Consider the following 11,501-nt stretch of genomic DNA (forward strand, 5'->3'; position numbering starts at 1 on the left):
TACCGCCGGGCATCCGCGCTGCCGCCGGATCACCGGCCGCACAGCCTGCCGCCGGACCACCGGCCGCCGCCTGTCGCCGGAACCACCCGAATGCCGCCGCCTTGCTCCGGACCACCGCCGCCAGCCTGTCGCTAGGACCACCCGGCCTATATATATATATATATATATATATTGGTGTATTATGTTTAGAAGGGAGTTCAGTCATTTTGTGTAATTTCAATACCTTTTAGAGTACTTCTCTAGTTATATATATATATTGGTAAATTATGTTTAGAAGGGAGTTCAGTCATTTTGTGTAATTTCAATACCTTTTAGAGTACTTCTCTAGTTATCTCATATAGTAAAGTTTGAGGGAGGCTAGGAAGTACAAGATACAATCATTTGGACTGTTTAGCCTGTGTTTCTTGTAGTAACTCTATATAACATTCCTTTATCTTATTCCATTTTAACTTGGAGATGTTTGAAAGGGTATCTTTATGTTGATAACCTTATGTGGCAAAAAGGTTTTAGTTTTCCTTCTAAGTGTCAATGTTGCTCTAGTGGTGAAACTATTAGGCATGTTTTTATTGATGGCTTGATAGATCAAAAAGTTTGGTACTATTTTCTTAACAGTGCAGATAAAGATACTAGCTTAAATATTTGTGATGTTGGGGGTATGCTTAATCTTTGGAATATGAATAAGAAAGGTCACATTTTTAACCTTCTTCCTATTTTAATCATGTGGTATCTTTGGAAAGCTAGGAATGATTCGAAGTATAATGAGAAAAAAATGGATGCTCATCATATCATTTCCAACGTTAGAAATAAAATTATTCAGCTACACTCTGTTAATCTTCTTGCTGCCAAGAACTTTAAAAACTCCAGTAATATTGCTGTGCTTTTTGGCCTTCATTTTGATGGTGTTTCGCATGTTACTAATGATCATGTTGTGAGGTGGCTCAAGCCTTCTTATCCCTATGTGAAACTCAACACTGATGGGTCGGTCGGTACTCAAGTTGCTGGCATGGGGGGGATTATCAGAAATCATCAAGGGGAGCTTATTTCTGCCTTTGCCAGTCCTCTTCCTTTATGCTCGATTATTTCTACGGATCTTTTGGCTTTATTAAATGGTCTTAAATTGTGTCAAAGATCTGGTATGGGGCAGGTTCATATCGAAGTTGATGCTAAAATGGTTATTTTTATCATTCAGAATGTGGGGGAAGGGTACCCCCAAAATTTTTATACCATTAGAAAAATTAGGCATATTCTCTCTAATATGAACTACTCTTTATCTCATATTTACCGGGAGGGTAATGCTTGTGCGGATTGACTGGCTAATTATGGTAGTAACATTGTTGCTTTGTAGGAATTTAACTTATCTGGTATCCCCCCTTTGCTCAGAGGTTTGATCAATTTAGATAAATGTGGTTTAACTTATGTTTGCGATCATTGATCCTGCTTGTTTTGTTTTTCTGGTCAGTTTTGCTTTGGTCCCTTTTTCTTTCATGTGCTTTTGCTATTTTAAATTTATGTTGCAGAATTCTTTGCCTGTTGATTGCTGTATTTCTTACTGCTTATGTTGGGTTGTCCTGCATCATCATTCTTATTTTTGCTAGTTTGTGGCCTACTTTGAGGTTCATATTGATGTGTTTTTTACTGTGATCAGTGGGATGTTTCATCTGTTTCAGTTTTCTTTTCCTAATGTTAGTTGGCTGTGCCTGCTGGATGGGCTTTCTTTGGTCACTCTCCAGATTTTGAATACCTTTTATAGTTTATGGGTGAATGACATCATCTTGCTTCTTATTTTCCTGGGCTGCATTACTGAGTATCACCCCCATTTAATTCAGTTGTTTGTGATGAGGGATTTTGTGAATGGTGGTGTGCTGATTTACGGGTTTTTGCAGCATGCTTCCTTCTACCACTCTTATATTCTTAAGGTTTGTTTTTACTTGGGTAAGTGGATGAGTTTTTTGGAGTTGAATATCATGAACATTTTTTTGACTACTGGGAGGGTTGATACTATGTTCATTAATGGTTTGATGTTTGGTGGTGTCACTGAGAATATTAGCGCTTATTTTTTGGGGTGCTGCTGGAGAATCTTTTTCAGTATAATCACTCTGTCTCGAGCATCCGAAAGGGTATTTTTATGGTTTATGTTAATACATCTTCCAATATTAGGAGCATTATATCTTCTAATGTTTGCTTTGTCTATTCCTACCCTAACTTGTGTTTTTGGAGTGTTTCCTGCAGGATTTTCACCTCTTCGGATTTTTGGAGCTTAAATGAATAAAATGTTAGCTCTTTTAATTCTTTTTAGTTTGCTTTTACTTTTATCTACCTTTTTTGCAGGAAGTATGAGCTGAACGGTTTCCATCTGAGCTTCCTTTTTTGGGTGCTGCTCCCTTGTAGCCCGAGTTCTTTTTGTAATCTTAGGAAAAGGATCCACCGGCTCTTAGGTTTTATTTTATTTTCTCTTGTAGCACTTTTGATCATTAGTGAGCTGGAGGATCCTTTTAAGGACCTTGTAATCATTTTTTTTTTTAAATTAACACGTAGGCCCCTCTGTGACTTTTAACAAAAAAAATAATGGAAGAAGTGTATAGGAGGAGAAATTATTACATGTGGAGTCAAGACATATAGTTGTGTTCAGACACTAATGAAATATTCACACATGGTCAAAATAAAAATTTTTACATTAATAAGTATTTGTTGAGCATTTACTTTATGTTTATTGAGTATTTACTGCATATCTGATGAGTATTTACTATATATTTAATACCAATAAATACTTAGTAAATACACAATTAATGTGCAATAAATTCTCAGCAAAATACTCAATAAATATGTAGAGTCCAGACACAAACTCTACGTCCAGACTCCCCACATAATAATTTTTCTTTGTGGAGATAATTTGATCCTTTTTGGTTATATCACTCTCTTCTATTTTTTATTCTTCCATGAATTTAATGAAAATGAGTTTGCTAGTTATTTATTCTATATCTAGCTAATTCTCTAATTTTTTTTATTGAAGATATAAAATATATGTTGAGTACTAATGAAGGCACTGGTTCTATAAATTTTTAAAAAGATGTTTCAATATTAGCCTACTCTTTATTTAATGCATATAATTGGCATATATGTAGTTAAAACTTATTAGTGTTATGTATAACCTTGATATAGGAATGCAAGAACAACTAGGAGTATTGAAATATGATATTTTGCATGCTTAAACGTAGGATATAAAATATTCTAGATTCTTAAGGAGATATTATAACTTTAGAGGGTTAGTGTATATCATTTTCAACTCTACAAGCTTGACAAAGATTTGGAGATACATTTGTTCTAAATCACATTACATGAAGAGTTTAATTAGGAACGATATGTAATTTTATACTCATCAATAAAAAAATAATTTAATTTAATATTTTATCAAATATTTTACTATTTTACTAAGTGATAGAATCTCCAAAAAGGTCATTTTTATTTTAGTTGGATAACTTTTGCAATTAGAGTATATAATAATAATTTGTTGCAAATAAGCACTTCCTCGCAAGTTTGACACTCTACTTTATCACTGTATTACTTGATTTTGCATGTATATTTACATATATTAAGTGAAATTTGTTATTAATTATATATAAAAAAAGCATTATTTAGATGTTATAGGATTTTATATAATTCTAAAATTCACTCCATAGCCCCATCAAATTTTTGATGTTATTGTTAGGGAAGTTTTTACTTTCTATATAACTTAACTTTATTATTAAATTAATTATATAATTATGCCTACCTGTATCTTTTATTTTATTTTAATTAGTGATTACATATTCATGATTTCATACTTTATAGACAAAGAAAATAATTTTTATTATTTGACACTGAAATTAAAAAAAAACCCTTTAAAAATTAAAAAAAAAAACTAAAAAGTTAGTGAAAACAGTTGAAACTATTTTAGAACAAGATAAATCTAGACCTCTTAGGGATTATGCTAACCCTTTAATATATGAAATTCATTAGAATATTAATAAATCTATAATCCAAGGTAATAGATTTGAGTTAAAACCTGTCATAATTCAAATGATTTAAAATTCTCAAATTGGGGGAGCTCCTATTGAAGATTAGAATTTACACTTAGCTAGTTTCTTTTTTTTAGAATTTTGTGTAACATTTAAGTATAATGGTGTTAGTGATGATGCTATTAGACTTTGATTATTCCTATTTTCCAGGAAAGATAATGCTAATATGTGGTTGAATTCTTTACTCTTAAGAACTATAACCACTTGGAATGAGTTGGCTCATTAATTACTTGCTAAGTATTTCCCACCTTCAAAAAACTACTAAAATTAGAAATGATATTACTTCTTTTACTCAATTTAAAGGAGAATCAATTTATGATAGTTGAGAGAGATTTAAGGAAATACTTAGGAAATGTCCTTTCCATGATTTACATGATTGGTTAGTAATTCAAATATTTTATAATGAATTATTATGATCTATTATAGCAATAATAGATACTGTAGGTAGAGGATTATTAATGTCTAAGCCATTTGAGAAATCATATGAATTAATAAAGAAAATAGCTACTAATAACTTCTAGTGGCCTGCTAAAATTGTAAATCCTAAGAGAGTAGTAGGAGCATATGAATATAATACTTTGTCAATTTTGACTACATAGTGTTGACCTCATTTTTATATGAAATCAATAGGACCTATCTAGACTTCTTCCTATTGATATGAAGATTGACAGGCATCCAGTTGTCAATCATTTAAAGTTCAATTCAAATCTCAATCCATAGTTCAATTCATTCTTAAACCCAAATTTCAATTCAATCTTAAACCTAGAATTCAATTTAATTTTAAACCCAAACTTCAATTTAATCTTTAATCCTAACCCTAATCCATATATTGATCCAAATCTTAATCCAGACATTAATCTAGACCTTAATCTAGACTTCAATCCAGACCTCAATCTAGACCTCAATTAATCCAAACTTCAATCAATTCAAGCTTTAAATCAATCCATACTTCAATCCTAACTTTAAACAATCTAGACCTCAATCAATATAGTCTTTAATCAATTCAAGCTTCAAATCAATCCAACTTCGATCCAAATTTTAATCAATCCAGGCTATAATCAATTTATCGTTTAATCAATCTAGACTTCAATCAATTCAACCTTTATTCAAATTAAATTGTAATTAATCCATACCTCAATCAATCTATACTTCAATAAATTCAAGCTTAGAATAAATCTAAACTTTAGTCCAAACTTTAAATAATCCAGACTTTAATAAATCAAGAATTCAATCAATTCAACCTTTAATTAATTCAAACTTTAATCAATTCAAACTTCAATCAATCCAAGTTTTAATCTTGGTTTTAATCCAGAATTAAATTACACTTCAAATTGATCATCAATCAACCTTCAATCGAAAACTTAACCATTCTTCAATCAAGCTTCAATCCTATCCAATCATTAAAAATAATTCAATTGATTGTGATGGATTTAGATAATTCAAATTTAATCAATCAAATCTAAAATCCATCTCAAATCTAGAATTCCGGACCAAAATCTTGTGCTAAGGACCATTATCTTGAAATCCTTTTTTGAGTGATTTTTCAATCTAATTAAAATCTAGTTAAATGACCCCTGATTCATGATCTATCAATTACATATTATTTAGGCATATTCATAGGTTAAACCCTATAAATTTGAGGTTAGTCTGAGATCTCTAGCCCTAAAAACTGAATTGATTCCAAAAGCTACAAAGCCTTTAAATATTTATGTCCTATGCCACTAGACCTTCCACCTTGTAGAATTTTACCTCGGGTCCTTCCACAAGACCTTTGATACTGTCCATAATGTAGCTTATAACAAGTCAAACATTAAACTGAATTTTGCTGGACTCAATTTGACCCCAAGTTGACTAGGGGTCAAAATGACCAAAAAGCCCCTAAAGGGTAAAATTGAAGTTACATTCAAACTTCAATATGGCACAATTAAATCAAACCTTGAAACCTCATATAATGCATCTTAAACACCAATATAAATGTATTGGACTCAAACCCAAATCTTGGTCAAGCCTAATTGACCAAATCAACCTATTTTGAACAAACTATCCCTTAAGGGTTAAATAGTCCTTTCAATCCAAATGGCCTCACCTTTGCATGGGACCACCTCCATTGAACTCAAAATGTAATTTTGAATATGTTGGACCCAAACCTAGGCCCTAATCAACTTAGGTTGATCAAATCTTTCCTTAATGGTCTAAATGATCATTTTGACTCAAATGACCATTCCAGCCTAGGAGACCACATCTATTGGTATCTAATGATAAAATCAAACTTGTTAAATCCAAACCAAACCTCTGGTTTGAACTGGTTGACCAAGTCAACCATTGTAGACCAGATCAACCATTAAGCCCTTTTCAAATTAAATTAATCTTCAAATCTATTCTTATCCTCATCAAAATGTCTTGACCATTTTTTTGGCAATTTGGATCTGATTGGTCCCCTTGACCCAGTCAATAACTGACTTGGTCAATCAGGTCCATGTCTAGTCAAATATAGTTAACATAGGGTCAGTTCACCATATACAATCCAATCCAATCCAATCAAGCTTTCTAAACCTTTAAAACCATTCAATTGCACATCTTGAAACTCTCCAAACCCATCATGAGCCAAATCACAATTAATTTGACTTGATTAGATCATCAAACAGGGTCAAATCCCTATATTTTGGTCAAACCATTGTATATATTCAATCAAATTTCTATCAAGCCCTCAATCCCTCTTCATTAAATGATTTAAAACATCCAAATTTATTTGGATTCAAGCCATCATAGATTTTGACCTCTTCAAACCTCTAACCATGGTTAGACATTCATATACACATGTTTTCTCATTTAAACTTCCAATGGATTATTGCAAACTCCCCTAGTCATCTCAAGAACATCTAGCTATCACTTTGTTTCCACCTCACCTAATGTTGACTAATCAAATAGTCAACAAAGTCATAAAATAAGTTTAAAAGGTCAATCCACTTCAAAGGCTCTAACCCCTATAATTCAAATCAGCTCTAAATGTTTAGGGCCCTTATAGAACATCCCTAAATAGTTTCTAAACTTAGCTTACGGTATAATATAACCCTAAGCTCCTTTTCAATGGGCCACATGTTCATGTGAGGACAAATGACACTTTCCATATCATTGTCCTTGCATTGTCCTCTCCTCCAGCCTTCTAACTACCCTATGACACATGACATGCATTCAAGACTCCCTCAATTAAATCCAAGCCATTCAATCAAAAGCCATGGGGTAAGGTGGGGGGAAAACATAAACCTAAGATTCATTCAGTCAAACCATTTTCTCCAACAGCCTCCACTCCAAAGGATAGTTCTCTAAGCTCCTCCAACTCCTTCAAAGCTTTACAAAGCTTTTCTTTACCATTTCCAAGCCGACAATCAATGTTTTGGTGAAGATACAGAGAAATATATAGAGAAAGTAGGGTTTTGAACATATCATTCAATACAACCAGAACTAGACTTCAAAGTCTTCTAGGAAGTTGAAGATGACCTCTCCAACTTTCCAACAAGCCCATGAAATAAAACAATTCCATGCATTGAATTATAAGTTATCCCTACTTTTAGTTAAATTTTTAATTTGAAACTGTTGAACATCTATAATTCATGGAGCACTAAGCTTCATGCATTGGAAGATTATACTCCAATTAGTTTAAGTTTCAAATTTCATCAAATTTGGATAAGTATTTAAAAGTTATGACCATTTGAAATTTTAGTTCAAATGAACTAAAAAGCTTTGTTTAGGGCAGAACCCTCAGATTGTGATACATGCACAATCATACTGGACAGTGGCCGTCGGATGCCTTTAATCATATTTGGCGAATATAACATTGGATCAAGCATAATTTGAAACCTATCGACGTGGCACTATTTATATCTTCTAGATATTAGAGAAGAAAAACTCTCTCTCAAATATAGGGAAGAACAAACCACAAAACAGAAAAAAATCATATGAGAGATGCATTGACAGGATAACGAGAAATCTTGAAGTAACATAAAAACTTTTACAATTATAATATATGCTAGATTATTGTAGCAAGGTAGAAAAAAATCTCAATTGCAAAATTCAGTTGTTAATTTGAGATAGACTTTTGTTTAGAAAGAAAAATTTCACCACCAAAATAGGTTAGAGAAAGAGACACAATCAACGGTGTTTCTACCCTTTAGCAGATTAAGAGATGTAAAATATTGACTACAAATTTTCAAAAAGATAAAAATAAGGCATACGATATCAATCAGCAATGATTTAGAAAAACAAATTAAGGTATAAGAAAAATAAAGTACCAGAAGCAAAGAAAATAATTACAAAAAAAATAAACAACTAAATAAACTAACAAAAGATAAAGAAAAGTAATTAGCAGATAACAGATAAAAAATCAGTAGAGATCAAGTTCATGCATTAATGTCAAGCACACCCAATCTGGTCCTTAAAGTGCTGAAAGTGTCGAAGGCCAGTGATTTAGTAAATATGTCAGCCAGTTGATTCTCAGTCGCCACATGGTGTAACTCAATGTCTCACTTAGTCACATAGTCTCTTATAAAGTGATGCCTTATGTCAATGTTCTTAGTCTTTGAATGTTGGATAGGATTCTTAGAAATGCAGATGGCACTAGTGTTGTCACAAAGAACTGAGATGGTGTCTATAGGTAGTCCTAAATATAGTATTTGCTGTTTTAACCAAAGGACTTAGGCTACACAACTTCCTAAAGCAATATACTCAACTTTAGTAGTGGAAAGTGCAACAGAGTTTTGCTTTCTACTAGACTAGGAAACTAAAGACTGCCATATGAATTGATAAGTTCCAGAAGTGCTTTTCTATCCACCTTACATCCTGTAAAATCAAAATCAGGATATCCAATAATCTCAAAAGAAGTGCTATGCCTTGGGTACCAGATTCCTAAGTTTTGGGTCCCTAAAAGGTATCTAAGAATTCTCATAATAGCAGTCAGGTGGGATTCCTTAGGATCAACTTGAAATCTAGCACAGAGACAAACACTAAATATGATATCAGGTCGACTAGTAGTCAGGTGAAGTAAAGATCCAATCATCCCTCTGTACTTCTTATGATTAACTGATTTTCCATTTGGGTCTTTATCCAACTGAATTCCTGAGGTCATAAGAGTATTAATTGGCTTGGCTTTGTCCATTTCTTACTTCTTCAAGATGTCCTTTATGTATTTTGATTGATTTAGAAAGGTTCCATCATTCATTTGTTTTATACTAAACTCCAAAAAGTAGGACAACTCTCCCATCATACTCATCTCAAACTCCTTACTCATTGTTTTAGAAAAATCATCACATAACCTTTTAATAGAAGATTCAAAAAGTATATCATTGACATAGATCTGAACAATGAGTAAATCATTTCCTACTTTTCTCAGGAAAAGGGTGGTGTCTACGTTCCCCTTAATAAACTCCCTTTCTAGTAAGAATGTACTAAGCCTCTCGTACCAAGCTTTGTGTGCCTGTTTTAATCCATACAAGGCCTTTTTTAATTTGAAGACATGATTTGGAAATTGAGAACTCTTAAAACATGGGGGTTGTTCTACAAATACATTCTCTTTTATTTCCCTATTTAAAAAGGCACTTAACATCCATTTAGAAAAGCTTAAATCCCTTATAACATACAAAGGTTAATAGCACTCTAATGGCTTCCAATCTAGCTACAGGGGCAAAAGTGTTGCAACCTATGACCCTGAGTTTGAGATTTTGATGATGACAAATAATGCCGTCTGAATTATCTATTCATTGAATATTATTTTATTTACTATTGTCCGTGAGTACTAACATTTCAGGAAGATCACAAGCTACTCAAGACGATAGGAAGACTCAAGAATGGGTAGATTAGGAGTATGAATATGATAATGTATTTTATTATTTATTTTATTTTTATTTTCTTGAGTCTGACCATAAAATGCTTAAAAGTGTGGCAACCATGCACACACACAAGGGGAGAGGGGTTTTTAAAAGAAAAATTTGGAGATTTTCTTTCTCTGTAGATCGTACTATACGAAGTTATTTCGTATCGTACGATCTAAGCTTGTTGGATGATTCTGTGAATAGATCGTACAGTACGAATCACAATCATACTGTACGATATGTTCAAATAAAAAACCCTAACTGTGAAATTAACTTAAGTTTTTCTCCGCCGTTCGTACTATACGACGTATTTTGTACTGTATGATTTATTTTAAATACTTACTTAAATTAACCCGTGATTAGTGGAATAATTCAAGGCTTTAATTTCAAATTGAATATCATACTGTACGAACCAGTTCGTATAATATGATGAACAGAGATGAATTCTGATCATCCCGGAGATCATCCTGGACGATCCATTATTTTTGCCTCATCGTACAATATGATGTAGATTATACAATACGATGAACAGAGACGATTATTGATCATCCTGAAATTCATTCTGGATGATGCCTTGATTTTGACCATTCGTACTGGATGATATGTATCGAATAATACGATGAACAGAGACGACATTTGATCTTCCCGGATATCGTCCTGTACGATCATTAATGTTGAGGATCGTACCATAAGATTCATTATCATACTGTACGAATTATTTTGAATTGTTCGTACATCTTCGTACCAGGACGAAGCTTGGTATACATTTCATATTGTATGATTATAAATCATACCGTACAATAGTAACGGTTACTTTGAAATTTCAGGGATTATGGAGCCCATTTTTAGGTGTCAAAATTATTATGTTTTCAGTGTGTGAATCAGAGAGGAGAACATGGTTAGAGAGAGATTCCAAGGGAGAGAGCTTTTGAGAAGTTCTTTAGGGTTTGAGAGAGGAAGGAGAAGGTGAGCGTTGTGAGGGAGAAGAGGTGTGAGGGAGATCACACGGTTGCTTCAAACTTGCTGCATCTTGTTCCTCCTGTGGCCTTAGAAGAATTTGTGAGAGGATCTCCACGGGGAATGCTCTTCTACATCCGTGACCTTGAGGAACTCTGCCTTCTCCAGGAGGGAGAAAAATGAGAAGGTTCTCTGTGGTTGCCAGGAGGGTGAAAATAGAGTTTGGCACTTCGTCACGTCGGGTTGGTGAAAGGGAGTATTGTAAGGGATTCTCCACCTTGCGAAGGGGGGCAAAAGGAGAGCTATTGCTTGTAGTGAAATTCCCGGAGCGGAGGACTCTGGGGAGTGGACGTAGGTCATGGTTTGACCAAACCACTATAAAAATTTGGTGTGCTTTTTCCTTATCATTTTTATTCTTGTGTGCATTTTTCATTTTCAGTATATTTGCTTGGTGAGATATTGTGATTGAACAGGATTCCATTGTTGCACTTTATTTTCATATTAAAATCTAAAAAAAAATTAAAAATATTAGAACTCATGTTTAGGTTTTATTTATTGCTACAAATCTTTCACAATTTTTCCCCTCTTGTCCATCTAGTAATTTCAAAAAGTCTCCTCAAAATCT

At 33.2% G+C, this 11,501-nt stretch overlaps 1 non-coding gene across 1 annotated transcript; it reads right to left on the minus strand.

Annotated features, from left to right (window-relative positions):
* Positions 1–4,318: 4,318 nt before the first annotated feature.
* On the minus strand, positions 4,319–4,425 carry LOC114580198. Its single transcript, XR_003701516.1, has one exon. It is a non-coding gene; the product is annotated as a small nucleolar RNA R71 (small nucleolar RNA).
* Positions 4,426–11,501: the final 7,076 nt, after the last annotated feature.

This window comes from Dendrobium catenatum, unplaced genomic scaffold (assembly GCF_001605985.2).
Source record: "Dendrobium catenatum unplaced genomic scaffold, ASM160598v2 fragScaff_scaffold_851, whole genome shotgun sequence".
Lineage (NCBI taxonomy): Eukaryota > Viridiplantae > Streptophyta > Magnoliopsida > Asparagales > Orchidaceae > Dendrobium > Dendrobium catenatum.